General features: G+C 40.8%; 1 protein-coding gene across 1 annotated transcript in view; it reads right to left on the bottom strand.

Moving 5' to 3' along the window:
* Positions 1 to 8,179, bottom strand: part of LOC144222155 (guanylate cyclase soluble subunit beta-2-like) — a 77,800-nt gene extending 69,621 nt beyond the window's left edge. The window contains exon 1 of the mRNA XM_077752669.1: positions 8,121 to 8,179. The gene's annotated coding sequence lies outside the window, so the exon portion shown is untranslated. The remainder of the gene's footprint in view (positions 1 to 8,120) is intronic.
* Between the last annotated feature and the right edge of the window lie 4,729 nt (positions 8,180 to 12,908).

The raw sequence follows: 12,908 nt of genomic DNA, 5'->3' as shown, positions 1-12,908 counted from the left end.
CACTCTTAGATTTCACAATAAGTAAATGGTTAAAAAAAAAAAAAATCTCCATTTTCTTTCTCACGCAGCAGATGGCAGGTCTCAGGAACTTGGTGGAAATTAGGCTTTCTGATTTTCTAATAAATTTCAGTATCTCACACAAAAAGCACAAGCTCATTCTGATTCTGATGTTAAGTACCATATGGCGTATCATTCGTGAGCGGTGTCAGGGTAATAAGGAAAGGGCCATCTTTCTTAGAACAATGAGACTGAGCTCGTATGGACCAATTGGATTCTTTGGTGAACACCATTTGATAATAATATTGTATATGTCAGTGAAGCAATTATCTGTCTTTTATGGTATGTGTTAATTTTCACTGCCAGTTTTCCTAATTACAACCGCCACCCAAAGGACTACTTTTTGTAAATACTCTGTAAACATTTGAAAAGACATAGGCAGTGTGTGCGTGGAGAAAAACGTCTCTGGATTTTGAAAGTGTCTGGAAAATTGGCTGACATTTTATATGTTTTTCAATTGCATCAGCAACGTGGTGAGGAACTTCCCATATATGGAAACTCCCTTCTCTCTTCCATGACAAAAGGGGCCTCCTACCCTGACTGTCATTGTTATTCTGGGGGCAGGGAGGGGGGGCACTTTTCACTGCTATTTCTTTAGGTCTTCAGTGTGCAGTTCTATGAGCTCTGACAAGTGTCTACACCTGTGTAGCTCACAGACTGTCACCGAAATAAAAAGATAAACCATCTCCATCCTCACATACCTCATACTTTCTCAATCAGCCCCATCACCCCCAATTTCTGTTTTGATAATCCCCATAGATTAGTTGTGCTGGCTCCTGGACTTCAGAACTTCATATAAATTAAATCATACAGCATTTTCTCCTCTGTATCTGGCTTCTTAACTTTTAGCCCACATTTGGCGTATTGAAGACACTCATTCCCCAAATTATATGTATGTCTGTAAACGCATGCTCCTTTATACATCTTCTATGATACTTAATGAGATCCTATAAGACACCTCTCATCTCTTGTGGTCTACAGTCTGTGTCTTGTGTGTAATGAGAAACACACAGTTTCATTTTGCACGTAAAAAGGGGGGAAGGTGAGATACCATAGGGAGTTTACTAGACCAATCTGTACCAGTTTGAGGAAAGAAATACAAGAGGGCAAGGAAAGAGGATGTGGGAGGAAGATTTTCTCTGATAAAGTATCACCATTATCTGATTTTTGTTTGTTTGTTTTTGCATTTCTAGGAGTGTAGCCGCCTGACTTTGGGTGAGCCCAAGAGGAAGAAACTGGCATTAGCTAGTATTCACCTGGCTTGCTGAGAGGCACTGACACGTAGAAGAGATAAACTTTGATGTGAGTGCATCAGAGAGACAGAGGAGGAATTTCACTGTAAGCCCAAGGTAGAGGGTGCTCCCTGGGACGGGTGATTCTACACCACTTTCCGTAACTCACACCACGGGTGCTGCCTTGAGGTTGGCCTTGATTTCCTCCCGGTGGGACTAATATCTCATTGAAAGATGGGTTGAGGTAGAGATTACTTGGCTACAGGTAGGGCTGCGAAATAGAGCCAGATTTCTTTCAGGCATATTTTCATATTTGGAACTTTAGCATATGCCCACAGCAGGGTCACTTAGCAGTAAGAATCTTCAGGAAAAAAATTCCAGAAGACAAGGTGATTCCTTTTTTAAATTTTTTTGGCAGTTTTATTGGATAATAACTGGCATACGTCACTATAGAAGTTTAAGATGTACAGCGTGATGATATGATTTACCTATCGTCTGAAATGATCACCACAATACAGTCAGCTAATGTCCACTTCTCAGATACAATAAAAGGAAAAGAAAGAATAAAAAAGGAAAACGATTTTCTTCTTGTGCTGAGAACTTACAGGATATAATCCTTTAATAACTTTCCTATATACCACACAGCTGTGTTAGCTACAGTCATCATGTTGTACATTGCATCCCTAGTGCTTAGTTATAACTGGAATTTGTACTTTTTGACCACGTTCTTCCAGTTTTACCTCCCTCCAGCCTCCACTTCTGATAATCACAAGTCTGATTTCTTTTCCTATGAGATTTTTTTAAAGACTTTACATATATGTGAGATCATACAGTATTTGTCTTTCTTTGTCTGACGTATTTCACATAGCTTAATTCCATATTGGGTCCTTCCATGTTTTTGCAAACGTTAGAATTTCCTTGTTTTTAATGTCTGAGTAATACTCCATTGTTTTCGCATGTGTGTGTGTGTGTGTGTGTGTGTGTGCACCACAACTTCTTTACCCTCTCATCCATTGATGGACACTTAGATTGTTTCCATGACCATTGTAAGTAATGCTGCTATGAACAGGGGGGTTCAGCTTTTCAAGTTATTGTTTTCATATTCATTGGATATATTCCAAGAAATGAAATTGCTCGATGATTTGGTAGTTCTATTTTTAATTTTTTGAGGATTCTCCATACTGTTTTCCACAGCAGCTGTACCAGTGTACAACCTCACCAACAGTGCACACAGGTTCCCATTAGCATCATCCTCACCAGCATTTATCACCCCGTCTTTTTGATAATAGCCATTCTAACGGACATGAGGTGATATCTCATTGTGGTTTTAATTTGCATTTCCCTGTTGCTTAGTGATGTTCAGCATCTTTTCATGTGCTTGTTGACCATTTATACATCTTCTTTGGCAAAATGTCTATTCAGATCCTTTGCCCGTTTTTTTTAATTGGATTGTTTGGGGTTTTTTCCCATTGAGTCGTATGAATTCTTTATATATTTTGGATATTAACCCTTTATCAGATGTATAGTTCGCAAATATTTTTCCCGTCCTGTAGGTTGTCTTTCCACTTGGTTGATGACTTCCTTTGCTGTGCAGAAGATCTTTAGTTTGATCTAGTTCCTCTTCTTCATTTTTTATTTTGTTGCTTATGTTTAAGCGTTTTAGGTGTCATATGTAAAAGCATTATCACCAAGACCCATGTCAGGGTGCTTTGTTCTTATGTTTTCTTCTAGGAGTTTCATGATTTCAGGTCTTACATTTAAGTCTTCAGGGGCTCCTGGGTGGCTTAGTCGGTTAAGCGTCCGACTTTCGCTTAGGTCATGATCTCGCGGTTCGTGGGTTCGAGCCCCGCGTTGGGCTCTGTGCTGACTGCCAGCTCAGAGCCTGGAGCCTGTTTCAGTCTGTGACTCCCTCTCTCTCTGACCCTCCCCTGCTCATGCTGTCTCTCTCTCCTAGAAATAAATAAAACATTAAAAAAAAAATTTTAAGTCTTCAATCCATTTGAGTAAATTTTTGTGGGTGGTGTGATATGTGGATCCAGTTTCATCCCTGTACATGTGAATCTCCAATTATCCCAGCACCATTTTATAGAAGAGACTGTCTTTTCTCCATTAAGTACTCTTGGCTCCCTTGTCAAATATTAGTTGATTATATATGCTTGGATTTATTTCTGGGCTCTTGATTCTATTTCATGGGTTTGTCTGTTTTTATGCCAATACCATGCTGTTTTGACGACTATAGCTTTATAGTATAGCTTGAAATCAGTAAATATGATGCCTCCTGTTTTGCTCTTCTTTCTTGGGATTTCTTTAGCTCTTTGGGATTTTTCATGGTTCCATATAAATTTTAGGAATGTTTTTCCTCCTTCTGTAAAAAAAATGCCATGGGAATCTTGGTAAGGATTTCACTAAATCTATAGATGGCTTTTGGTAGTAATCATATTTTAACAATATTAATTCTTTCAATCATGAACACAGGAAATCTTCCCATTTATTTGTATCTTCTTTGGTTTCTTTCATCAGTGTCGTAGTTTTCAGAGTAGAGATTTTTCATTTCTTTCAATTTATTCCTATATATTTTATTATTTTTTGTGCTTTTGTAAATGAAGTGAATTGATTTCTTTTTCAGAACATTTGTTAGTGTATAGAAATGCTACTGATTTTTGTATGCTAGTTTTATATCCTACAACTTTACTGAATCCGTTGATTAAATCTAGTAGATTTTTATTTGAGTCTTTAGAATTTTCTATACGTAAAATATCATCTGCAAGTAGGCACAATTTTACTTCTTCCTTTCCAATTCTAATCCTTTTATCTTTTTATTATTTTCTAATACCTATTATTATTTTTATTTTATTTACTCATTTTTACCTGTCATTTCTTTTTCTTACCTGACTGCTGTGGCTAGGACTCTCAGTCCTGTGTTGAAGAAGAGTGTTGAAAGTGGGCATCCTTGTTTTGTTTCTGATTGTAAAAGAAAGGTTTTTAGCTTTTAACCATTGAGTATGATGTTAGCTGTGGTTTTCTATATATTTCTTTATTATGTTGAGATATATTCCTTCTGTCCTAATTTGTTAAGAGATTTTATCATGAATGGATGCTGAATTTTTCAAATGCTCCTTCTGTGTCTATTGAGATGATTATATAATTCTTTTCTTTCATTCTGTTAATGTGATGTATCATATTGATTTGCATATGTTGAATATTCCTTGCATGCCAGGAGTCAATCCCTCTTAATCATGGTGTATGATCCTTTAATGTGCTGCAGAATTCAGTTTGCCAATATTTTATTGATGATATTTGCATCCATATATATCATGGATATTGGCCTGTAGTATTTTTTTTTCTAATAGTGTCCTTTTCTGGTTTTGGTATCAGGATGGTGCTGGCCTCATAAAATGAGTCTGAATGTGTTCCCTCCTCTTCAATATTTTAGAAGAATTTAAAAAGGATTGCTGTTAATTTTTCTTTAAATGTTTGGTAGAATTAACCAGTGAAGCCATTGGGCCCTGGGCTCTTCTCCATTAGGGGAATTTTTATTTCTTTAATGTTTTATTTATTTTTGAGAGAGAAATAGAGACAGCATGAGCAAAGGAGGGTCAGAGAGAGAGGGAGACACAGAATCTGAAACAGGCTCCAGGCTCTGATGAGCTGGCTGTCAGCACAGAATCCAACACAGGGCTCGAACCCACAAACTGTGAGATCATTGACCTAAGCTGAAGTCGGATGCTTAACTGACTGAGCCACTCAGGCAACACGAGATTTTTATTTCTGATTTACTCTCCCTACTAATAATTAGTTTATTTAGATTTTTTATTTCTTCCTTTCTTTCTATTCTAGTCCTTTCTTTTTTTCAGTCTTAGTTGTGTATTTCCAAGAATTTTTCCATTTCTTCTAAGTTGCCTAGTTTGTTAGCATACAGTTATTTGTGTAGTCTCTTATGACCCTTTGGATTTCTGTGGTATTGATTGTAATGTCTCCTGTTGCATTTACAATTTTATTTGAACCCTTTCTTTTTTCCCCGTGGTTAGTCTAGCTAAGGCTTTGTCAATTTTGTTTATCTTTTCAAAGAACCAATTTATAGTTTGGTTAATCTTTTCTATTTTTTTCCACTTTCTATTTCATTTATTTCTGCTCTAATCTTTATTATTTCTATTTTTTCTGCTAACTTTAGGCTCAGTTTGTTCTTCTTTTTGTAGATCCTTAAGTCATAGAGTTGTGTTGTTTACTCAGGATCTTTCTTGCTTCTTGATGTGTAGGTATTTATTGCTATGAAATTCCCTCTTAGTACTGCTTTTCTGCATCCCACAAGTACTTGTATGTGATGCTTTTATCTTCATTTGTCATGGTTTATTTTCTAAATGTTCACAATAAATGTTTATTGTGATAAATAACATGCAAGCTGTGATAATAATACCTCATTTCTACCAAGTCTTACTATGTGCCTGGCACAAAGTACTATAGCACGAACTACATGAAATTGCTATTCCTGTGGGCCAAGAACTTGAATATTGGCAATTTCATTTGGTTCCACGTAATATTATTTCATCCTTACCACAATCCTATAAAGTAGGTCCTATTATCGTTAATTCCCTTTAAAGGTGACAACAATGAGGTACAGAGAAAGTTAAGTAGCTTCCTTGAGGCTCTAAAACCAGTTAATGTCGGAGTTGGTATTCAAAGTCAAGCCCAAGTCTCTATAACCTCCAAGAAAAGAATTAAAACGGTGGGTAATAATTCTTTTCCTTTTTTCAGAAGCTGAGGCTTCTTGAAGTCAGGTGGTATCTTCAGAAAAATCTTTCTTCAAGAAAGTCAAACTCTGGCCCATGGGGGCCCCCTTTCTTTTATCTGCCATACTGGTAGATGACATTTTACTTTGGACCTGGAGTTGGTGCAATGTTGGGGGGTGGAGAGCCCTGGAAAATGGGCTCTGAGTGTGGAACTCTGGATCTTCCCATTTGGGGCCAAAGCCTTCCTCTTAGAACTGAGGAAAATAGCAAACACTGACGCTTTTCCTCATTAAACTCTGTGCTTTCTGACAATGGTGTCTGTGCCATTCTAAGAGGTCCTGCTTCTTTCTCTTTCTGTTTGAATTTCAAACTTTCAGGGATGTAGAAAGAGGACCAACAGAATTACTAGGCATGAAGTGCCACCATGTGGCCAAATGACCACATTCCAACAGCCTGCCGTATAATTGCTCTGCTGTAAGGGAGGCCGTGGTATGTGGCTTTGAATGGCCACAAATCCAGATCAAGTGGAGGAACACAGCTCAGAAGAGTAGACTCAACTCTGATTTCTCCCTCTGGGACTGGTTCCCAAAGTCTGGATTAATCATGAAAATGTCATCTGTCTTTCCCAAGGAGCAGCTCCCCTCACTGTAATATGGAGCTATGATTTCCAGGGGGGTGGAAGTCCAGGAACTGAAAAGTGAAGACATGTTCACCTTTACAAGTCACATACAGAAGCCAGGCAAGCCTGGGGACAAGGAGTCAAATCAAATGATAGCTCTGACACTCCTTTAAAGACTCATTTAACACCAAATTCAGCAAACTTCAAATGTCACCTAATCTACACTTCCATTTAATTTGGAGAAAGCGGAAAATAAATGAGACAATCTGGAAGCCATTCGTAAAGGAAGCATGACAATAAAGGATTGTCACATTGTAATAACTTATATATTGATATTTTTCGAGGGCTCATAGTAATATTTTTTTTAATGTTTGTTTTTGAGAGAGAAAGAGTGCAAATGGGGAGAGGCAGAGAAAGAGGGAGACTGAGGATCTGAAGCAGGCTCTGTGCTGACAGCAGAGAGAAAGCCTGATGCGGGGCTCGAACTCATGAACCCCGAGACCATGACCTAAGCCCAAGTTGGGTGTTTGACTGAGACGCCCAGGCACTCCTTAACTGCAGTATTTATGGTGTGCTTGCTGTGTGCCCAACACTATACAGAGTACTCTGTGCATTTTTGTATTAGGTGCTTGTATAGCTGTGAGGTAGTCACTCATCCTGTGGTATTTTACAATCAGGAAACTGAGGCAGAAAGCAGTCAAGTATCATGTCCAAGGCCAAACATCTGCTGGGTGAAGGAGCTGAGATACCAGCTAGACCGCTGACTCAAGAGCACATTTCTAACCTTATTTTGGTTCAGTGCTGTCTTCTTCCAAATGGTTATTTCAGGAGGCTAAACGACTTCTAATCAGGTCTTAAACATTTTAGAATTTCTCTTTTATAGCTATTTTCAGAGTGTGTGGCAGAAGTTTTAACTCTTCTGATGGCAAAGCATCATCCTTTAATATATGCGTAGTTAACGATTACTATCTAGCAGGCCCTTTAACCTTCATCATAACACTGCAAGTTAAGAACTAGTGTTATCATACCCAATTCACGTTTGACAAAAATGAGGCCCAGGGAGCCTAAGTCACTGGCCTACGTTTCCACCCTGGGCCTGTATGGTCTGCCGAGGGCCACAGAGTGAGAGCCAGTCTTGTTCATTGGAGGAGGAAGGGTCAGCCACCAGGGTGTGATGCCACCCAGCCCCACCCCCACCCAGACACTGTGGCTCCCTGTGAGATCCTTGCAGCCCTGGTCCATTACACTCCACTGCCTCTCAGGAGCGCTTGAGTTTTAGAAACAGCCAGAAGGAATCTGGAGCTGGGCTTTGTGAGTAGGGTCAGTGAGCTCTCTGGACATAGACAATCTATTTTGAATCAAGGTTAAGACTGTCCTTCTCGCCTGGCTTTGGTGCACGCCCAGTGGTGCACGCCCCACTGGCTCTGCACTACCCCCCTCCACTATCTGTGTTCTGCCCCCCCAAACTTGGAGCATTTTCTTTACCTCACACCACACGTGCTCCCTCTCTTCCGTGCCTCTAAATGTTGGGGTACTCCAGCTGATCTGCCACCTCACTGTCCTTTCAGATCTCCATGGGGTTTCTTAGTGACTGCATTGCCTCGTGGCTTCAGATTCTGTTTCTATGGTACCAGTTCCCAGTCTTGCACCTCAAGATCCAGCCCCTCCCTGGAGCTCTGCACAAAGGTGTCTAATTCCCCAGCTGGAAGTGCCCAGAAGGCTCTAAATTAATACATCCAAAATACAGCTTTTGATTCCCACCCCCCCCCCCAAAAATCCTGCTAACCATCCTCTCTGTCATTCATTTTAATAAAGGGAATCTGTGGTCACCTGTACCTCAAGAGAGAGCCCTGTGTCTCTGTATCCAGTTCGCAGCCAAGCCTAAATACCCACATGTCCTGCTTCAGATTCTCTCCTAACCCAGTCCATTCCCCCCTTCCAGGCAGCCAGCCTCGTCTCTCATCTGGCCCACTGCAGAGTGACCCAGCTGCTGTCCCAAGTTGTCCCTCTGAGCCCTTTAGTCAGATCCCCATCCAACAGCCACAATCCTCTCTTAAAAACTAAATCAAATTCTGCTACTCTCCTGTTCAGAACCCTCCAAGCATCACCCAATACATTTCTTCCTGCATCAAGGCTCCCTGATGCTGGGCCTTTGTGCGGACCCCTTCCTTGGCCTGACCAGTCCTTCCCCTGATATCATGTAATCCCTCTCTCATTCAGGGCCCTGTTCAAGTATCACCACTCCTGAGAGGCTTTCTCTGACTAAAAGCCCCACCTTCTGCCTATCTTCTCTCTAGCCCATTTTCTATTTTACTTCACATCATTTATCATTACCTGACACATTATTACATTTCAATATTTGTGTAACGTATGCTGACTTATTGCCTGCACACCTCTCTCCACCAAATTTATAAACTCTGAGGGCAGGATCTGGTCTTCTTGTTCTACTCTCAGGGTCTGGGAGATTTCCGATCATATATGAGTGCTCAATAATACCTTATGAATAAATCAGTGATGTCTTTGAACTCACTCCAATGGCATACTCCCTCCAGCACAGAACCTTTGTCCATGATATTTCCTCAGCCGGAATCTCTCTCTACAGCCCCCAACTCTACATTCTGATGCTTCATATTCCCCAAAAGATCTCAACTCACTGTCATTTCATTTATTTATGCAGTCTGTCAATCAGTCATTCAGTCAACAAACAGTTGTTGGTGTAGGCACTGTTCTTGACACAGAGGATAGAGCATGAACAGAATAGACTATGCTCCTGCTCTCATGGAGCTCACAATCTAATGGGGACAAGCATGCATATGTGAATGTATATGAGTGAGTGTGTGTGAGTGTGTATAATCGTGTTAGATCATAGTAAACACAGTGTAGCCAGCTAATGTATGGTAGAGATTAAGAGCAGTGGTAGTTGAGATAGGGTGGTCAAGAAGACCCCTTGGAGGAGGTGACATTTGAGTATTTGAGTAAGGCAAATGAAGCCATATGGGATCTAGTAAGCCCTCCCCAAGCCACCCTGCCCCAGTCAGCTCAGACGCCCCTCCCCCCTTACAAGTTCCCTGTGACACCTTCCCAGCCCTTACCGCAATTCTGATCTGTGAGCACTGGTGTAATCCTTTGATTAAGGTCTGTCTCTCCCACCAGACTGAAAGCTCCATGAGAGACTCTTTCTATTCTCTCCCCAGACATAGGCTGGGACATAGTACATGCTCAGCATTCTTTGTCAAATGACAAGCAAATGGACAAATGAACAGGGGCAATTCCCCCAAGAGAATCACCAGCAGGCTTTGACATCCTCCGTGGCCTGGGAGATCAACCAAAATGGCTACATAAATTTATTTACACACTGTGTCTGTCCAAACCCTCCCCTCACCACCACCACACTCTTCCTGCCCCTTTCAAAGAGAGCTGCCATGACCCAGGGTGTTGATGAGGAATGGGGGGGAGGGGGGAGGGAGGACTAGAACACTCTGTGTTTGATTGGGGGGTGATACCTACCACAGCTGGAAACAGATACCACCTGAGAATGCATGTGAACCACACAGGGACAAGATCTACCACAGAAGTCAGATCTGGAGCCTGAGAGCCTCACTTCCTGAGACTATGAGAAGTTGGGACTGGTTGAATCCCACAGCATTTCAGCAGCCAGTCTCCAGGCTCACCCCCCATAACTGTACTGCATCATTTGAGGCTTCTGTTCTCTACACTTTGGCTCAAAATGAGATACCACTCAGTTCTTTATCCCCATCTGATCAATTCTACTTGACCTCTATCAATCTAGCTTTCCATGGCTGCTCAGTAAAAACCCCTGTCAAGGCATCACCTTGCTGGCCACTCCCATTTCTGTGACTTTCCTAATAACCGTCCTTTTACATGAAGTGACAGGCTTTAGCGATCCTCTGCCAGAGACTAAAGCTGTCTTTCAGGAGAACCTCTGCCATGAAGGTCTCCCTGACATCTTGAGCTAAGTAGGCTCCCGGCAGTCTTACAGGTGGACAGAGGTGCTCCGTAAAGCAACAAGTGCTCAGCACTGTTTTATCTGTGTTTGTCCTCTCTTCCCCCATTGAGGTGCCAATTACCAAAGGACAGAAAGTGCGTCTTATACTGTTTTGCTTGGTAGACAGCAGTTTCGTAATAAGGACTTGATAGTTTGATCTAGTCTTGAAGGACTTGAATACACTGTGTGTGGTGGGCTGAATAATTGCCTCCCCACAATGTCTGCATCCTGACCCCCAGAATCTGTGAAGGTTACCTTATGTGGCAAAAGGGACTTTGTAGATTCGATTTGGTTAAGATTTTTGAGATGGGGAGACGATGCTGGGTCGTCCAGGTGGGACTGATGTAATCACAGAGGTCCATATAAGGGGCAGGCAGGAGATCAGAGTGAGTAGCTAGAGATGTGAAGCGAGAAGCAGAACGTTGGGGTCATGTAAGGCAGGACACACAAGTCTCTGAAAGCTGGAAAAGGCAAGGGGGTGGATGATCCCCTCAAAGCCTCCAGAAGGAATCAACTCTGCCCACACCTTGACTTTTCTCAATCAGCCTGATTATAGTTCTGACCTCCAGGCTCTAAGAGAATAAATTTGTATGGTTTTAAGCCCCTAGATTTGTGGTCATTGTTACAGCAGCAGGAGGAAACGAATTCACCATGAAAAGGCCATCCATGATGACAGGAACGTAGCCTCCTGTTAGAACCAACCTGGGTTCTGTGTCTAAGAGTGGACCCCAGAAAGCTCTGTCCCAGAAGCCATGTTCTGTGTTGTAGAGCTACGAGCAAAGGGCTGAGTATATACCATTTAAATTAAACTCCTCATGTATCTTCCTCCATGAAGAAGACATTTTGCAATGGGAGGTAGAAAACAAAGCCTAAAGTATAAGCCAGTTGCCAGGAACTCACATCCTCTTTTTTAGACAGAGGTCTAGAGATAGGTAGATTTCCCTAAATCAAAACCAAGACAATCCTAAGAAAGGTAGAGCCACCATAATGCCTCGAGGAGCAGCTGATTGAATAACTGGCCAATCCATGGGGGAAAAGAATCAATCACATCAGCTGATTTTACTGAATTGACTTATATTGCCTAGAATTTTATTTATCTCAAGACCTCAGTACATGCCATCTTGGGATTCCCTAGACAAAGCCCAGATCCTGCAGTTTATCACCAATTTCAAATACCTAAATCATCCCAAAGACTTGCCAGCCTTCTGTTTCTGAATCATGGGATTTTTCAGGCAGTCTGTGTATAGTCTCATTAAAGACAAAAATATACAAAATGTGAAGCATAAGAGAAAAGCATGACTTCATGTCCCATAAGCAATAAATGCTAAAAAAAAAAAAAAAAAAAAAAAATCGAGACTCCAAACATCCTTTCTGTCCTGTTTATTTTTTTCTTATCTGTAAAAGCAAAATGTACACAGAGTCTTCACCACATAATGTCAGGGTCGAATCAATGATAAACTGTAGTTTGATAAGAGGCAGGGTAAAGAGACCTTCATTCTGAACTTATCCTTAGCAGTGAACTTTTATTTGTGGGGCTTCAAAACAAGGCCACATTTGGGGAAAAGAAAGAGACATGGTGATATTAACTTGGTGTGCTTTAATGCAGTTTATAAAACAAATCTCCCAAACATTTATTTTTCAGTCAAGCTTCTGGCTAGAGAGGGCTTAGGATAAGCAACAAAATGAAAGAAATCTCCTAAACATTGACATTGGCACTCAAAAAGAAAATAATAATAAAGACAAGTATTAAAACATTTCCAGTATATTTTCATCTGAAATGTGTTGATATAAAATTGCTAAGAATGCCACGTAATTTTTAGGGGGTTTTTTTCTCATAGGAGTTTTAAATACTTAGATTCAGATAGTCAAGTTCACATAAATAAAGCACTCTTTATAAAAAACTGAACAATCTGACTATCATTAAAAGGGGCTGGCAGAAGGAAAGCTCTGTTCAGTTCTCAGAGTGACCTTAGCCTAGAGGATCTTGGGCTTAATTTGGATTATTGGTTTGTCCTAGCCTGTCTCCCTCCTTTACCCCCAAGAGCACTCTTGCATTTCATGAGCATGCACTAACTGGACAATTTCTTTCTTTATAAGAAAATACCAGAAGAAATAATAAGAATGAGCAAAATGCAGTGTGTTCTCCAAGCCAGTGGTTCTTAAACTCGAACAGGCAAAAATGCAAAAAGTATATGAGAAATGCAAAGAATATATTTAAGATGTAGTTCTTCCTAACTCAGTTACTAAAATCACAAATCCTTTCTAGT

Source organism: Crocuta crocuta, unplaced genomic scaffold (assembly GCF_008692635.1).
Source record: "Crocuta crocuta isolate KB4526 unplaced genomic scaffold, BGI_CrCroc_1.0 scaffold190, whole genome shotgun sequence".
NCBI classification, from domain to species: Eukaryota; Metazoa; Chordata; class Mammalia; order Carnivora; family Hyaenidae; genus Crocuta; species Crocuta crocuta.
Note: the sequence above shows the minus strand (reverse complement) of the source record. Positions and strands in the feature narration are given on the sequence as shown.